Source organism: Bos taurus, chromosome 13 (genome assembly GCF_002263795.3).
Source record: "Bos taurus isolate L1 Dominette 01449 registration number 42190680 breed Hereford chromosome 13, ARS-UCD2.0, whole genome shotgun sequence".
In the NCBI taxonomy this organism is placed as follows: Eukaryota; Metazoa; Chordata; class Mammalia; order Artiodactyla; family Bovidae; genus Bos; species Bos taurus.
Genome location: NC_037340.1, coordinates 11,734,108 through 11,752,997, shown reverse-complemented (window position 1 = coordinate 11,752,997; position 18,890 = coordinate 11,734,108). Strand labels below are relative to the sequence as shown.

General features: G+C 43.9%; 1 protein-coding gene and 1 long non-coding RNA gene across 3 annotated transcripts in view; one reads left to right on the top strand and one right to left on the bottom strand.

Annotated features, from left to right (window-relative positions):
- CAMK1D (calcium/calmodulin dependent protein kinase ID) overlaps positions 1-18,890 on the top strand; it is a 394,574-nt gene that overhangs the window by 309,958 nt on the left and 65,726 nt on the right. The gene's annotated exons all lie outside the window — the stretch shown is intronic.
- On the bottom strand, positions 2,514-11,153 carry LOC132346846 (uncharacterized). The gene is made up of 3 exons (XR_009496807.1): positions 10,844-11,153; positions 7,894-8,028; positions 2,514-3,350 (listed from the first exon to the last, which is right to left on the bottom strand). It is a non-coding gene; the product is annotated as an uncharacterized lncRNA (long non-coding RNA).

Below are 18,890 nucleotides of genomic sequence, written 5' to 3'. Positions count from 1 at the left end.
GGGCAAAGCGCGGATGCTTTTTAATTTTTTTAAAAAAATTGAAGTATAGTTGATTTACAGTGTTGTGACAATCTCTGCTGAACAGCAAAGTGACTCAAAGATGGTAAAGAATCTGTCCGCAGTGCAGAAGACCTGGGTTCGATCCCTGGGTCAGGAACATCCCCTGGAGGAGGGCATGGAAACCCATTCCAGTAGTCTTGCCTGGAGAATCCCATGGACAGAAGAGCCTGGCGAGCTACAGTCCATGGGATCACACAGAGCTGGACACTACTGAAGCGATTAAGCAGCAGCGGCCACACATAAATGCATTCTTTTTAAATCTTTTCCAGTATGGTTTATCCCAGGAGATTGGATATAGTTCCCTGTACTGTACAGTGAAAGTGAAAGTCGCTCAGTCGTGTCAGACTTTTGACGACCCCAAGGACTATATACAGTCCATGGAATTCTCTAGGCCAGAATACTGGAGTGGGTTGTCGTTCCCTTCTCAGGGGATCTTCCCAACCCAGGGATCGAACCCAGGTTTCCTGCATTGCAGGAGGTTTCTTTACCAGCTGAGCCACCAGGCAAGCCCAAGAATATTGGAGTGGGTAACCTATCCCTTCTCCAGGGGATCTTCCTGACTCAGGAATCAAACTGGGGTCTCCTGCATTGCAAGTGGATTCTTTACCAGCTGAGCCACAAGAGAAGCCCCGTACTATAGAGTAGGACCTTATTCATCCATGCTAAATCTAATAGTTTGCATCTACCAGCTGCAGCCTCCCAGTCGATCCCTCTCCACTCATCCCTGCCCACCCCTGCCAACCCCCACCCCCCCAGCCCCACACCTTGGCAACCACAAGTCTGATCTCTCTGAGTCTGTTTTGTTTTGTAGATAGGTTCATTTGCAAAGCGCAGGTGATTTTTAGGGCTGTGAAAAAACTCTTCTACAACTGTAATGGTAGATACATGTCATTATGCATTTGTCCAAAGACATAGAATGTACAACATCATGAGTCAGCCTTGCTATAAACTGGATTTTGGGTGATGGTGATGTGTCAGTGTAAGTTCATCAGTTATAACAAATGATGGGAAGTGTTGATAGGAGGCTGTGCTTATGTGAGGGTGGGGTAAGTGGAAATCTCTGTCCCTTCCCCTCAATTTTGCTGTGAATCTAAAGCTGCTCTAGAAGAAAGTCTGTTTTAAAAAAAAACCCTGCATTCCTCATACCCATCCCCCTAGTATTCCATTGCTGTAGGATTGAGAGCTAGCTGGCAGCATGCTCAGATTGCAAGGGGAAAAAGAAGGATAAGCTGACTTTGATTGAAATTCCACTGTAGGCACGTTGAGGAATTTTAAAGAAGCTCTGAGCCAGTGAGTGCTGTGGGCTCCTTTTGTTTAGATTTGGCACTAGCTGGAAGGCTCTGCTGCCGGAAGGAGCTGGTATGGAGGAGAGCCAGATCCGCAGCAAGTCCTGAAATGTGCCCTCTTTTCATCCCGAGATTTCGATTATGGTGCCAAATGACAGGGCTGCTGTGGAGCTTCAAGTGCTCCAAGTGACCCACGAGTCCCCCCCATATGGGGGCCCATGCTCTTGCTTTTCTTGTCTCCTTCTCCCCTTCTTTTGTCCTCTGTTACAGAAACGGGTCTCTGACAGTGTTCTGCACAGCTGGGGAAGCCAGGGACTCTGAGAGGAATCACAGGCTGAGAAGTCCTCCCAGCCCTGAGCTGTCTTGGGGAGACTGACATGGGTAAACTGAAACTGTTCGTCTCACCCCTGTCAGTGGGTGCAACCTCAGATTTAATTTTGCTCCAGTGATGTCCTGGAACATCTCCTCTGGACCCCTGGGCTTTGGGGAAGTGGTTGGGAGTTCCTTGGGGGTAAGATGGTAGAAAACTCATATTGCCATTTTGATTACACAAATATTTTTGACAAATAAAGATTGACAGCAGTTAAGAGTTGAAAAGTGGTATTATTTATGCCAAATGTTTTTCCTAACTTGTAAAAATATTATATAATAGTGTGGTAACAGAGCAGTGTGGTTTTTTATTTCATCACATACTTTGGGGTCTAATTTTCTTGATTTCTCCTTGTGCATTTCCCTGCCCATGCCCCAGATCCCCCTCTTCTCCTTTGGGGCCGTACCCTCTGGCACCCCTGGTTTGGGGTTATAGGTCAGCATGCACAGGGGCCAGTCTGTGGGGAAAATGCACATGAGGAGAGGACTTTGTGTTGTAAGTGAGCGATCCACTGACGTCTGTACCAAGATCGAAAGGAGAAGATGGAACCAGAGGTAGACAGGATGAACTGATGAAGATAGGCTTACATCTGGAGGAGATGAGACACTGAACAAGGAGCAAATAGGTAAATTGAGGCAGTTCTGGAGCAAATTGCAAGAACTTAGGTGGCATTGCCTTCTTGGGAGAGATCTATCTTTTGCATCGGACAGTACACTCCATAGTGCTAGGTATTATTTGGACTTACCATACATAACAAAATCTCTTTGTTTGAGGACATTTAATTAGCATCTCTTTGTTTGAGGACATTTAATATAGTGCCAGCATTCATGTAATGGGCCAGTGGGAGTTAATAACAGTAAGACAACAAGCAATCCCAATTCAAATAAGTGGGATTTTTTTAAGCAAAGCAATTTCAGATAATTGGTGGCTCCTGGATTCCCTAAGGAAAGGGGATTTTCTGGATCATCCTTTTGATAGACAAAATATGTGGAACGCTCTCTAAAATGCTATAATATCAGAGACTTTAAATAATTTAATCACCAAAATCTTATTATCCCCTTGCCTGCAGGCTTTCTAGCAGAAAGTGCAATTAAATTAAATGTAGGGGAAAAAATGGACTCTTAAATTCGAGACTTTCCTGCATTTCTTTGCCTTTCTTGAGGATCTCATTACTCTCAGATTTTCTCATTTTCCTTTCTTCGTGTTTGGCAGAGAACACATACTCTTGAAGCTATTGCAGACAGGGTAAGAAGAGACCTTCTGAGTTCAGCAAATCCATCTGAACGGACGGGTGAATGCATCTCACCGTCCTTTATGAAAGAGCCTGGAAGACAGATAGTGAGGTGGCAGACTTCTATGACTTGGAGTTCATAGAATGACAGATTTAGTATTGGCCACAATGTCTGTGAAACATCCTGTATAATTTTTCTAGAGTTTTTGGCACTTCAGTTTTGGAAACTTCTAGGTGTGTAACCTTTGTTTATCACTTCTTGTTATAAAAATTTTTAAATGCTTTAAAATGTAGAGAGAATGTTTAATAGGCCTCTGTCTTAGGTCTGGTTCCCCGGAAACAGATAATGATGCAGAAATTTGGGTGCAGGTGATTTTCTGAGAAGAGCTGTTGGGATCAGCATCTGTCAGGGGTGAAACAAGGGGACAGGTCAGAGAGAGGAGATGAGTTAAGGGCAATTTCAGCGACGTCCTCAGTCAGTTCTAAGAATTGCGGACCAGGGTGGCCTGAAAGGGGTGCGGTAGGCAACACCAGCAGTGCATGTGCGCGCTCAGTCCCGTCCAACTCTTTGCGACCCTGAGGACTGTAGGCCGCCAGCCTCCTCTGTCCATGGGATTTCCCAGGTAAGAATACTGGACTGGGTTGCCATTTCCTCCTCCAGGGGATCTTCCTGACCCAGGGATCAAACCTGAGTCTCCTGAATCTCCTGCATTGGCAGGTAGATTCTTTACCACTGAACCACGTGGAAAGCTCTGACACCAGCAGTATTCACTGCATTTAGCCATCACCCAGCCTCCTCCATTGTCAGCCTAAGGGACAGCTTGCTTGCCCTCTACTTCCACCCACTTCTGCCCACCTGGACTTTTTTGTTTTGTTTTTTACAACTTCATTGAAGTATAATTATGTACCATAAAGTTCACTCAACTCAGTAAATTTACCAAGCTATACAACCATCACTTGAATCCACTTTTAGAACATTTTTATTACCCTAATTAGCATATTCCTTTTGAAAATGACTCCTGGTATATTTTGAAGCAGATCACTTTAGTGAGGTTTTAATGCAATTAAATTCTTAGCTGAAGATATCTATTGATAGGAATTTTTAAAAGACACATTTCTGTGAGTGAGTGAGGTGCCATTTGAGGTCACATGATAGGTGACCTGAGGAGATGTAGGAAGCATCACTACAAATAAAGCTAGTGGAGGTGATGGAATTCCAGCTGAGCTATTTCAAATCCTAAAAGACGATTCTGTGAAAGTGCTACACTCAATATGCCAGCTGCAGTGGCCACAGGACTGGGAAAGGTCAGTTTTCATTCCAATCCCAAAGAAAGGCAATGCCAAAGAATGTTCAAACTATTGCACAATTGCACTCATCTCACACACTAGCAAAGTAATGCTCAAAATTCTCCAAGCTAGGCTTCAACAGTATGTGAGCCGAGAACTTCCAGATGTTCAAGCTGGATTTAGAAAAGGCAGAGGAACCAGAGATCAAATTGCCAACATCCAGTGGATCATCAAAAAATCAAGAGAGTTCTAGAAAAATATCAACTTCTGCTTTATTGACTATGCCAAAGCCTTTGACTGTGTGGATCACAACAAACTGTGGAAAATTCTTCAAGAGATGGGAATACCAGACCATCTGACCTGCCTCCTGAGAAACCTGTATGCAGGTTAAGAAGCAACAGTTAGAACCAGACATGGAACAACAGACTGGTTCCAAATTGAGAAAGGATTGTGTCAAGCTTGTCACCTTGCTTATTTAACTTATGCAGAGTATATCATGTGAAATGCCAGGCTGGATGAAGCACAAGCTAGAATCCAGATTTCCAGGAGAAATATCAATAACCTCAGATATGCAAATGACACCACACTTACGGCAGAAAGTGAAGAAGAACTAAAGAGCCTCTTGATGAAAGTGAAAGAGGAGAGTGAAAAATCTGGCTTAAAACTCAGCATCCAAAAAACTAAGATCATGGCACCCAGTCCCATCACTTCATGGCAAATATATGGGGAAACAATGGAAACAGTGAGAGACTTTATTTTGGGGGGCTCCAAAATCACTGCAGATGGTGACTACAGCCATAAAATTAAAAGACATTTGCTCCTTGGAAGAAAAGCTATGGCCAACCTAGACTGCATATTAAAAAGCAGAGACATTACTTGGCTGACAAAGGTCCATCTAGTCAAAGCAATGGTTTTTCTAGTAGTCATGTAGGGATATTAGAGTTGGACTATAAAGAAAGCTGAGCACTGAAGAATTGATGTTTTTGAGCTGTGGTGTTGGAAAAGACACTTGAGAGTCCCTTGAACTGCAAGGAGATCAAACCAGTCCATTCTAAAGGAAATCAGTCCTGAATATTCTTTGGAAGGACTGATGCTGAAGCTGAAGCTCCAATACTTTGGCCATGTGATGCGAAGAACTGACCTATTGGTAAAGACCGATTCTGGGAAAAATTGAAGGCAGGAAGAGAAGGGAACTTAGGAGATGGTTTGATGGCATCGCCGACTCAATGGACATGAGTTTGAGCAAGCTCCAGGAATTGGTGATGGACAGGGAAGCCTGGTGTGCTGCAGTCCATGGGGTCAAAAAGAGTTGGACACAAGCGACTGAACTGAAATGGTCAAGGCAAAAAACTAAGCTCTTTCCAGGGTTAGTATAAATGCCTTGTGCACATCTGTCATCCTATTGATAAAATAATGGGTCTAAAAAAGAAAAATATTTTTAAGAATACGTGAGATATAATTCATAAACCATAAATTCACCTTTATAATAAGGAATGCAATTCACTGGGGTTTTAGTATACTCACAAGCTTGTGCAACCATCACCACTATGTGATTCCAGAATATTTCCACCACGTAATGAACTCTGTACTCATACTGTTATTCTAATAATTTGTTTTTTTGGAGAGACAGTTTCTCATGTGAAAGCATGAACGTTAGGTCTTACCAGTTATTCACACCTGGACCATCAATCTTTGTTTAAAGACAGCTCCTATATTTCAGGCATGGTGCCTCAGAGGTAGTGATTCTAAATTATCTCCAAATCTCAGGGTGGTTTTCACAAAGCTGCTCTTCATTCCTGGGGGTTAGTGGTGTCTGTCTTAGCAGAAAACCTGTCTTTGTTTTTGTATTAAGGCTTGTCCTTAACACAACCATAATGAGGTTTTGTGGGTTGTTAAATGGTGTCTTCAAATATGTTGCAGGGATCACGTTCAGTGTCATTTTACATCTTATTTCACTCTTTGCTACATGTGCAAGATACATGTATGGGTGCTAGAAAAGTGGAAGTGTATCAGCAGGAATTCTTTTTGCCCAGTGATGGATTAGAGCACATGGGACGTGTGTGAGTTTATGAGTGGAGCTTTTGTTGTATTCCCAGACTTGAATGAATTTAGGCTGAGTGAGAAAGAGCAGTAGTGTATATTTAAGTAAAATCTCTGTTTCATTGTCTTCATTCTTAAAGAGCAAATTAACTGAAGAAGCCATTTTAGCATATAATTTATGTTTATGCAATTACAAGGGAAACTATGATGGCTTAGCTGCTTTCATTCTACAAATGGCTTTGGTGTGTTCTGATCTGCCCCATCTCAGTCCTGGAGACACAATTGGGCCGTGACATTGCCAGCCAGGCGCTCACACCCTGGGTCACTCTGTCCCCACACGCTGCTCTGTATCACTCATAACTCACCCATTAGCAGTTTATCCTAAATGGATTTTTGACATGATTTAAAAATGGATAGTTATAAAAATATGCTGAAAGGTCCTCTTATTTAGATGCTTTTAGGTGCAGTCTTCTATTAAGAGGAATTTACCGAGTCTTGTCTGCTCAGGGTTTGTAGACAAAGCCAGGACCAACCAGGCAGGAGAACCATTCACTGGGTGAGTCGGGAGCTCTAGAACATTGTTCAGTGGGGTGCTTCTTCCAAGCAATAAAGCAAAACACAGGGCACTAGGATGTCAAGGGGAGGTAAGATTGGAGAGAGAGAGGTGTAAGAGGCAAACCAGTAGCAAGTTGAGGTGCCTGGGAGAACTGAGGATGGATGGATGAGGTGGGCTTCAGAACTCTTCTGCTGTGCCCTTCATGGTGTTTGCTTTGAGGATTGCATGACCGCTTATGTATGCCACGCCCAGCTACACCCAGATCCCACTCACTGTTTTGTTTTGTTTGCATGTGTGCAAAATCTTTCTTTATTTAACATCTATTGAGTTAGCTTTCTGTCTGTGCCAGGTCCTGGATAAAACAGTGTCAGCAAAGAGGCTGATGCTACCTGTCCCTTCGTGGAGTTCTCAGTCCAGAATAGGCAGGAGTGGCGTAGGAGGGTCAGCATTGGACACATATTTCAATGTTTAATTCTACGATGAGTGGTGGACAGAAATATAGATGCTAAGAGAGAGTGCTATGGGGCAGGGGGAGGGGAGGACCTAATGTGGTCTGGGGGTCAGGAAAGCCTTTTCTGAAGTCATGATGTCCAAGCTTGGATCTAAATGATTATTGATAATTAGGAAGATAAAAAATGTGTGGGTTCAATGGGTACAAAGGTAGCCCAGAGCCAGGGAACCCTACAGTGGGCAGCTGTAATCTTCACATTTGTTGATGATAAAAAGGGAACTTGAATTCCGCAGATTTAAGTCCGAATGATAGGTAGACAGTTTTTACTTTGCTTGTGCTTTTTTGAAGGCGTTCTAAGTCTTTTCTCATATTACATCCCTGCATGAGCTTTCACACACACCTGCTCTAAGGTTTTCAGTAGAGATTAGCTGAGAAACACTAGAATGAATATAAATACACATAATAAATTAAAGCTGTACAAACAAAAGAATTAAAATACATTTTTTAGACTTGTCATAGAATTGGGACTGCATCAAGTTTCCTTCAGATTCTGAACCTCTGAGCATGTATGAAGTTGCGTAATTGTTCTCGGTTAGTTTTGAACAAACTCACGCAAGATAGGCAGAGATGTGCTGACAGCCAACTGGCAGTTCCCCACATGGGAGCTGGCGATTTTACGGACTATCTGTAACCAAGCCATACTCCAGACCTGTTCCAAAGCTGTCTCCAATCTCCTCCAGTTGTTATCTATTCGAGAAATGCAAAATTATATTCATACTCAAAAATTGCAAAAGAAAAATAATAATTGTTGCCAAGTGAAATTTTCCTCATTGGAACTAACAGTGGGAAGGCTGGTATGTAACAAACATTTCATTACAGAATTTTTTCCAAAAATTATAATTAATGTATTCAGGAACATCTGTTAGTATAAAGCTCATGCATATATATATGTTCTACCACAAGGTCACTGCTTGGAACTCTGGCCCATCAGTTAGCTTCTCATTAACTGAGAACATCTCAGAAAATGTGCCATCAGAGGTCAATAACATTCAACCCTCACATTGCGAGTCCTCATTATATAAAGTTACAGGAATACATATAATTAATACAGAAGTCACAATACAAAGTTTTGAGATTACATAAGAAAGCTTACATTGTCACAAATTTACGTCATAATGAAGTACATGAGTATCTTCCAAAAGCCCAGCCTTTTTACACAGAGCAGAGAGGAGAGCAGGGAACCCTTATGCTGGTGGGACCAGAAGCTCTTATGTCAAGCTCCTTTCTTTGCAACTCCCTTTTTATAGCAACTCCCTCTTTATAGCAACTCCCTCTACACTGATCCCTTATCAATCAGCTCGTGCCCCACTCCCCCTCCATGCCCTGCAGAAAAGGGAGAAGGGGACCAACATTTATAAAACACTACAGCATGCTGGAAGTCTGCCTAGGGATTTTCCCTTCATTGTCTCACTTAATTCTTAGAGCAAGCTTAATTCCCCTTTGTGTAGTTGAGAAAATGAGGCTCAGAGAGGCCAGTCCTGGGTACCTTTCTCTTCTCTGTGTACTCAGGCATCTCCAGTCCCAAAGTCGAGAAGGCATTTCATATACCGCTGACTCCTGGTTCTCTGCCTCCAGCCCTGACCTTCGTCTTCTTAAACGCGAAGACGTGTGGACATTTTCCTGTCCTTATCTTCCCTGATCTCTCAGCAGCATCTGTCAGGGTTGACCAGACCTCCTCCTTGACTTCCATGGCCCCATACTCCTCCTTTGCTTCCTACCTCTGTCTGGTCCTTTGTTGGCTCGTCTTTGAGCGTTGGCATTCCCAGCATTCAGCCGCTTTTCTCTTATCCATCTGCACTCTCCCAGTGGATCAGGTCTACCCTCCTGGCTTTGAAGACCGTCTGCATGCTGATGACTTGCTAGTTTTGAACTCTAGCCCTGATCTTCCCCCGAACTTCAGTCTCATATCCATGGCTACCTGCTTGACCTCTCCATCCATCCTCTAGGTATCTCAGACTTCCTTATCCAACCCAAGGCTCAAGATCTGTGCAGTCCAATATGGTAGTGCCATGGAGCTGTGTATATTAATTAAAATTCAATAAGATTTAAAAGTCAGTTTTCCAGTGCCATGAACCGTTTCAAATGCACAGTAGCTCCCTGTGAGTCGTGGTCACCACATCAGAAGGCAGATAAGGAGCATGTCCATCACTGCAGGAAGTTCTGGTGGTCAGTGGTGACCTAGTTGTTTTTATCTCCTCCAAACTTGTTCTTTCACCAGGGACCCCCTTTTCAAATAATCTAGTTGTTCCTCAAGTCAAAAATCTAAAAGGCATCCTTTTTTATTTTATTTTATTTATTTTGGCTGCGCTGGGTGTACGGAGTAAATGCTGAAATTTATGGAGTTTATTAGTTTATCTGTTATCGCTCAGGCTTAATTGCTGAGTGCGGTCTTTATCTAGTTGTGGTGAGCAGGGGCTATTCTTCATTGCTGTGCGTGGGCGTCTCATTGCAGTTTCTCCTGTTCAGAGAGCCTGACCTCTAGGCCTATGGGCTTCAGTAGTTACAACATGTGGGCTCGGTTGTTGGGCTGCATGGGCTTGATTGCTCCTTGGCATGTAGGATCTTCTCATACCAGCAATCGAACCCATGTCTCCTGCATTGGCAGGAGGATTCTTATCCACTGGACCACCAGGGAAGTCCCAGGAGACATTCTTGATTCCTCTCCTTCTAGCATGCCTTATATCAATTTTATCAGTGAGTCTTGTCTACTGTGTCCCTAAAATATATCTCATGTCTTTGTACTCCTCTCAGACTCCAGCGTTCCCCAAGCTGAGCCAGCAGCCTCTGTCACCTGAATCGCTACAGGGACTCCCCAACAATCTGCCTGCTTCCACTCTTATGCTATAACCATTGTCCACACAACAGGTAGCCACGCCCACAGGCACTTCAAAGCCAAGGCTTTGAAAACTGTAAAACAGTTCTCCTGTCTCCTGGTTGAAAACCCTCCAATGATACTTCATCTGATGTAGCATAAACCCACTGTTTTTAAATCTTAGTTTACCTGGCATCTTTGCCTGTTTGGGCTGCCATAGCAAAGTACCGTAGATTGAGTGGCTTGGAAACAAGAGAAGATTATTCCTCATGGTTCTGGAGCATGGATGTCCCAGGTCAGAGCACCAGCATGGCTGCATTCTGGTGAGAGCTCTCTTCTGGCTTCTCCCGACTTCTCCTTGTGTCCTCATGTAGTGGAAGTAGGGCCAGCTAGGTCTCTGGAGTCTCTGATGAGAGTGCTCATCCCCTTCATGACGGCTCCACCCATGGCCCAATCACCTCCTAAAGGCCCCACCTCCTAGTACCATTTTTTGGGGGGTTAGGTCAGCATATGAATTTGTGGGGGGTAGGGACATAAACATTCAACACATAAGGCATGGCCCTATATGACTTAGGCCTTCGTCTTTCTCAACCACGCTACATTGCCCACCAGACTCCACTTCACCATGACTTTGTCTTTGGTCACCAAATGCCCTAAGACTGGGCTATCCTAGTCTTAGGACAGCCTCACCCCTTTGCCTGGAAGCTCCCCTTGGTCATCACTTGGCTGGCTCTTCCCTGACATGCAATGAGGCCATCTTGAAGCCCACGTTAAAGTGGCTCCACCAGATACTCATCTCAGGCTTGTTTCCATCTCCCCACAGCATTCCAAATTCTTAATGTTTCACTCCAGTATTCTTTCCTGGGAAGTCCTGTGAACAGAAGAGCCTGGCAGGCTACAGTCCATAGGGTCGAGAAAGAGTTGGACATGACTTAGCAACTAAACCACAACAACACTGTTTCACGTTTATCTGTTCATTTATTTCCTTTTTCTTCCTCCCTCACTGGAACATAAGTCATAGATACTAGGGATTCAGTATGGATAAGACATGCTTTGCCCTCTTGGAATACAAAAGTCTAAAAGTGATTTGTAGCAGAGTGGCGCCGCGGAAGCGTGCTGGGCCCATAAAAATGATCTGTAATTAACTTATCTTTTTTTGGAATGTGGACAGGTGTTGGAGTTAGAAGAGATCAGCTGTTTTAATCTTGAGCATGCTGATAATTTTTTAAATAAATCTTTTCATCCTTTTCTTATGAGTAATGCAAAAGTAAAATTTCTTTATCTGAGTCTCAGCAGGCAGGTTTCATACTCAAAATAAAAACACTTTCACTTCTTTCTTACCCATCGTTTTGGCTCTAACCACACTTTTCCAGGCCAGCCTCGAGGCTGGATGGGAACTGGGGGGTAGGGAGGAGCGGGTGGGGGTGGTTCATAGTTGATAAATAGGGAGAGATGGTTGTAAGGAATCACTGAGGTCCCACCAAAGCAATGAAAGTTGTTGCCTCAATGGATGAAAGAATCAGTGCACACTGCAGAGCTCACTGACTTGGGGCTGGAGGAATGGATTTGCTCTTGTGAGCATATCTGAAGGCGGTAGGAAGCCTGCAGGATAAGAACTGTAAAAGCAAGTGGACCTCCAGGATGGGGAGGACAGACCCACATTGGAGAATCGTGTGCATACCCTGCAAAAGGATGCTCCTTCCAGTATGTCCCTGCCTCCATGCCCACAGGCACCAATGGCCACACTCTCAGTAGCATCTCTCTCAGAAGGGGGTTCATTAGGTCACAAGCGGCTTGGAGTTAAGTGCCATCCACTGCAGCCCATACCATCTCCACTGCCTGGGTTTCAGAATCCTTCGTGATTTGACCTCATCCTCACCAGTCACATGTTCCAGATAATCAGGCTTCTTGCATATCTTGTCCGTTCCCACCTCTCTCTTCTTCCTCCCTCGCGTGATCTTCCTCCTAATGTCTTCCTTCAGGAATCAGCTGACGTTTTTCACTGAGTGCTGTGCCAGACTCCCAGAGACAGAGAGGAAGTTCCAACATCCCCTTCAGGAACCTTCTCTAACCACAAATCTCTCCCCTCTGGGTTGTGCTGTGGTCAGCCAGCCTGGGTCACAATCTGGCAAGTCGTTATTTGCTAGTGGTCTTGATGGTCAACTTGAACTTTGTAGCTCCCCAAATATGGGCGAAACTGCATGCCACGTGTTGGGCTTGTAGACGGTGCTCACTTAACACTTCGTTCATTGACTCTATTTCCCTAAAAATTAATTCAGCAAGAACTCTTTTCATGATCGTTCAAATGACTGGACTCTCCCTGCCCATTGGGCTTTTCTCCACTTGACTAAATACTGCTTCTTCTTTAAGATGGCTCCGATTCACCTTTTCCTGCCTTGTCCCTGGGGTCTCTTCTAGGGTCCTTCTGTGGTCTTCCAGGGTACCCTCACCCCTCAGTCCCAGCTCTTCTCTGTCTGTCCTAGTCACTCCCTCTATGCACACTGGACCATGTGCCCCTTTGAAACAGGAAAACATTTTATCAAGTGATACAAGACTATTTGATTAGGTGAATAAAAAAGCATACAAGTAAAGCAGCAAAAATGTTTTCTCGCAGTAAACCTTGAAAAAATATAAAGAAGGGTATACACTTGAAGGGGCTTCCCTGCTGGCTTATTGGTAAGGAATCTACCTGCCAATACAGGAAATGTGAGTTTGATCTCTGGGTCGGGAGGAGATGCGAGTTTGATCTCTGAGTCGGGAAGATCTCCTGGAGAAGGAAATGGCAACCCACTCCAGTGTTCTTGTCTGGGAAATCCCATGGATGGAGGAGCCTGGTGGGCTACAGTACATGGGGTCACCAAGAGTCAGACACAGCTGAGTGACTAAACAATAACAATAATGCATTCAAAGATACACTACATGGATATGGACTGACCTTTATGTTGCTCAGTGTATTCATCTGCTGTGGAGTTAGCCACCACAAAATACCACACACCGGGTGACTTGAAACAGCAGGAACTTACTTCCTAACCAATCTGGAGACTTAGGTCCAAGATCAGAGCATGGGCAGGTTTGGTTTCTCGAAGCTTCTCTCCCTGATGTGCCGACGGCTGTCTTCTCACAATGTCCTCACAGGGTCCAGCCTCTGTGTTCATCCCTGGCGTCTCTTCACACTGGACCTGTACTACCTCACTTAACTTGTATTACCTCTTTAAAGGCCCCGTCTCCAAATCCAGTCTCACTCTGAGGTGTACCAGAGTGGTTAGGATTTCAGCATTAAGAAATTGGGATTGGGGGGGCAGGCACAATTCAGTCCACAACACCCTGATACCTAGAGAACAAAAGAGCCAGAATCAAAATTCAGCAGCACACGAGGGGTTACACGTCTCTGGTCCATCCCATGGAGAGGCATGTGTTTGTGTTTTAGAAATTTCTGAACAGATTGAGGCTGGGAAGATGTTGTGAAACCGAATTCTGAGAACAAAGATATTTTTATTATTAAAGTGGGATTTGCTGAAGGAGAGAAAGATTGAGGACAGAGGTTTCATGACATAAACCCTTAATCTTCCTGGAGAGGGTGAGAGAGCCCCCCAGGAGCAGAGGGTGGGGGCACCAAAGGCAGATGAAGTCACGAGGATTGGGGAGTGGGGGCAGAGTGACAGTGGGTGCCCTGTGTGAGAGGAAGCAAGTCCTAGGGGCACAATTGAGGCGACGACTGATGGTCCCTTTCTTTCTCCTGGCTGGGTGAAAAGAATGTGTATTTCTGTCATCTGAGCCTTGGGCTTTCACAGTTGAAAAATGCTTTGTTTTCAGCCTCTCAATCACAACCTGCATGTTTCAGGACTGCCTTCCCCTTAGGATTCTATGTAAATAGGGGAAACGGTTCTTAGAAAACACACATTTATAACCAGTCTTGCATTGGAGCACATTAAGGCCATATGGCTCTTGTAACCAAGTCACCTGGGTCTTTAATACTGGTGCTGCCTCATTATGTGACTGTCTTGTGAATTTCAGGGCATGTCTGCTTGTAACACTGCTTTTTATCATCCCAGGATCAGCACTGATACTTCTCAGACTCCTGTCTCGAACATTAATAGCACCATGCTATACTGCTTGGCCTTGTTGGGGAGGAAGAAGCTGTCTTCAACCCTCTGAGCGTCCCTGGCTGGATCTGAAGATGAAACTCACAGTCACACATGAATAGGGAAAAAGCAGACACATTTTATTTAATCTTTACATATGTAGCCTACACAAGGCAACGAAGTCCTCAGTAAGTGACCAGGGCAGAAAGCTTTTATACCTTTTAGGCAAACGGTACATTTATGGACAGCAGACAATACAAAGGGGTTTGGAATAGGGCTAGTAAATGATGAACTAAGGTGAGAAGGATTAGTTGAACTCGGTTTGTTTGCCAGTTCCACTCTGGGTTGATCAGAGTGTGTCTCCAGTGAAAGGAGAATTTATTTCCTCCCTTTAGACAGGAAAGGGGGAGCTTTTTCCTACACTTCTTAACTGCCTTCAACTCAAAATAATTTTATGTCTAAGAGGCATATATTGGGGTGACATACTCTGGTTTCCATTGGCCTTTTTCATCTTTTATTAAATCTAACTTCTAGAGTAATAGACTTTTGGAGCCTATTTTTCCACATTAGCACAAATACAAGTTTTGAATGGATGTGCAGATGATATTGTTATAACTTATAACACACGCTGTAATTAGCAGTAAATCTTAAAATAAGAGGATAATATCTACCAAAATCAGGGGCTTCCCAGGTAGCTCAGTGGTAAAGAATCTGCCTGCCAAACAGGAGTTGCAGGAGACTTGGATTCAATCCCTGGGTCAGGAGGATCCCCTGGAGGAGGGCACGGCAACCCACTCCAGTATTCTTGCCTGGAGAATCCCATGGACAGAGGAGTGTGGTAGAGCTACAGTCCATGGGGTTGCAAAAGACCTGGATATGACTTAGCTACTAAACAACAACAATCTACCAAAATCAGATGGAGAAGTTCAGGTGCATGTGAAAAGCAGGGCAGTTTGCCTAGTACTCACAGTGGATGCTTGGAAAACCGACAAAGTTGTGTATAGTACAGTACAGAATATATTACGGTCTAGGATCAAAACTTACAGTTTACTTACTTGATCCAGCAATTTTGAAACTGTGTTTCTTGACTGTTTTTGAATTTGAAGAGATCTGCATTACTTAAAATTCTGCTAGTAAATAGTATTGACATCATTTTTTAGTCGCTCAGTCACACCTGATTCTTTTGTGACCCCATGGACTGTAGCCCACCAGGCTCCTCTGTCCATAGGATTTCCCAGGCAAGAATACTAGAGTGGGTTGCCCTTTCCTTCTGCAGGGGATCTTCCTGACCCAGGGTTTGAATCCATGTCTCCTACATTGGCAGGAACATTCTTTACCATTGAGCCTCCCGGGAAGCCCACTGAGATCATTACATCCAGCTAATTGGTATTTGAGTAGTTAAGATTCACATAGTGATAGCAGTGTATAATAGGCACGGAGGTCAGAGGCTGAACAAGCCCAAGTTCACTGCAGACAAGTTGTTCTAAATAAATGTCCAAGTTCAACTGAGAGGATAGAGAATTTTCAAACCATATCCCCTGTCTTCTGTTCCTTTAGTCTTTGGTAGCCAGTTTTCTTATATACTTCAGTTCAGTTCAGTTGCTCAGTTGTGTCCGACTCTTTGCGACCCCATGAATCACAGTACAACAGGCCTCCCTGTCCATCACCAACTCACGGAGTTTACTCAAACTCATGTCCATCGAGTTGGTGATGCCATCCAGCCATCTCATCCTCTGTCATCCCCTTCTCCTCCTGCCCCCAATCCCTCCCAGCATCAGAGTCTTTTCCAATGAGTCAACTCTTCGCATGAGGTGGCCAAAGTACTGGAGTTTCAGCTTTAGCATCATTCCTTCCAAAGAAATCCCAGGGCTGATCTCCTTCAGAATGGGCTGGTTGGATCTCCTTGCAGTCCAAGGGACTCTCAAGAGTCTTCTCCAACACCGCAGTTCAAAAGCATCAATTCTTCGGCGCTCAGCTTTCTTCACAGTCCAACTCTCACATCCATATACGACCACTGGAAAAATCATAGCCTTGACTAGACGGACCTTTGTTGGCAAAGTAATGTCTCTGCTTTTCAGTATGCTGTCTAGGTTGGTCATAACTTTCCTTCCAAGGAGTAAGCGTCTTTTAATTTCTTTTAATTTCGTGGCTGTGATCACTATCTGCAGTGATTTTGGAGCCCCAAAAAATAAAGTCTGACACTGTTTCCACTGTTTCCCTATTTGCCATGAAGTGAGGGGACCAGATGCCATGATCTTTGTTTTCTGAATGCTGAGCTTTAAGCCAACTTTTTAACTCTCTTCTTTCACTTTCATGAAGAGGCTTTTTAGTTCCTCTTCACTTTCTGCCATAAGGGTGGTGTCATTTGCATATCTGAGGTTACTGATATTTCTCCTGGCAATCTTGATTCCAGCTTGCGCTTCTTCCAGCCCAGCGTTTCTCATGATGTACTCTGCATAGGAGTTAAATAAACAGTGTGACAATATACAGCCTTGACGTACTCCTTTTCCTATTTGGAACCAGTCTGTTGTTCCATGTCCAGTTCTAACTGTTGCTTCCTGACCTGCATATAGGTTTCTCAAGAGGCAGGTCAGGTGGTCTGGTATTCCCATCTCTTTCAGAATTTTCCACAGTTTATTGTGATCCACACAGTCAAAGGCTTTGGCATAGTCAATAAAGCAGAAATAGATGTTTTTCTGGAACTCTCTTGCTTATTCAATGATCCAGCGGATGTTGGCAATTTGATCTCTGGTTCCTTTGCCTTTTTTAAAACCAGCTTGAACACCTGGAAGTTCACGGTTCACGTATTGCTGAAGCCTGGCTTGGAGAATTTTGAGCATTACTTTACTAGCATGTGAGATGAGTGGAATTGTGCAGTAGTTTGAGCATTCTTTGGCATTGCCTTTCTGTGGGATTGGAATGAAAACTGACCTTTTCCAGTCCTGTGGCCACTGCTGAGTTTTCCAAATGTGCTGGCATATTGAGTGCAGCACTTTCACAGCATCATCTTTCGGGATTTGAAATAGCTTGCTGCTAAGTCACTTCAGTCGTGTCCGACTCTGTGCGACCCCATAGACGGCAGCCCACCAGGCTCCCCCGTCCCTGGGATTCTCCAGGCAAGAACACTGGAGTGGGTTGCCATTTCCTTCTCCAATGCATGAAAGTGAAAAGTGAAAGTGAAGTCACTCAGTCGTGTCCGACTCTTAGTGACCCCATGGACTGCAGCCCACCAGGCTCCTCCATCCATGGGATTTTCCAGGCAAGAATACTGGAGTGGGTTGAAATAGCTTACATCTCCCTAAAGCTGAACCTGTCTCCCGTGGCTACCGTTAAGTAATTTTATTTATTGACCTGTTGTTATGGTCCTGTTCCTTTTCTCCAATCACCTGACCTCATCCTTCTAATTGCATTCTGGTGCTTTGCAAGTTTTCCTTGGGGAACTCCATTTCTAATGAGGACCTTTAAACCACACACATTGGAAGCTCTCTGTAGAAAAATATTGACTCAAGAAAACCACCTGTCAGCTCAGCAGCTGACCACCCAACCTTCATGCATCCTGCCAGCCGGAAAATGAGACATGCTCCTCAGTACAATTCTAAATTTATTTCCAAAAAAAAAAAGAAAAAACAAATTTATTTCCTTACCAGTGATTCTGGGATTCTGGTTGTTCACAAGTGATTTTGAAAATGATTGGGTGTCTTAGCTCAGGCTGTCATAACAGAATACCAGCTACTGGGCAGCTTAAAGAGATGTATTTCTCACGGTCCTGGAGTCTAGGATGTCTAAGACCAAGGTGCTGGTTTGATTCCATTTAAGGACACTGTTCCTGGCTTACAGATGGCCGCCTTCTTGCTGTGTCTTTATGGTGTCCCTTATTCTTTTCATGAACATACTGATTCCATAATCAGGGCTGCACTCTCATGACCTCAACTAAATCTAATTACCTCCCTACGTTCCCACCCCCAGATACCATCATGTGGGTGTTTAGAGCCTCAGCTTATGAATTGGGGGAGCTCAAACATTCAGTCTTGTCAGAATGGCCTTTTTGAAATGTATGCTTGAGGAGATTTTTGCAAAGTATAAAAACTTACAGACTTTAAAGTATTTTTATCAGTATTGTTACATTTTTTATTGGCAAGTTTTAAAACTTTTTCCCTGTTCCTTGGTTTCTAAGGAAACCACATTCTTTCTGAGCACTGTTCAGAAAAATAAATCCCTGGTGCAATTTGGAATTTAAGAAGTGAAATATTAAATGGGCAGAAAATTGAGATCCTGACCCTACCGAGCACAGGATTATCTTACTCTTCAATTCTGATGCTTCGCATCATGTTTTTTAAATTTTATTTATTTGTTTGGCTGTACTGGGTCTTAGTTATGGCGCATGGGATCTGTGCTGGGACACATGGAGACTTTTAGTTATGGCATGTGAGTGAACTCTTAGTTGTGGCATGTGGGATCCAGTTCCCTGACCAGGGATCGAACCTGGACCCCCTGCACTGGGAGCACGAAATCTTAGTCACTGACCACTAGGGAAGTCCCTGCTTCAGATCTTATTGCATGAACTATCACAGAGAAAATATTATTCAGTAGCTATTAATATCTTACATCCCATTGCGGAAAAGAGGACTTTGAGAGACTAGAAAGCAGGAAAGATC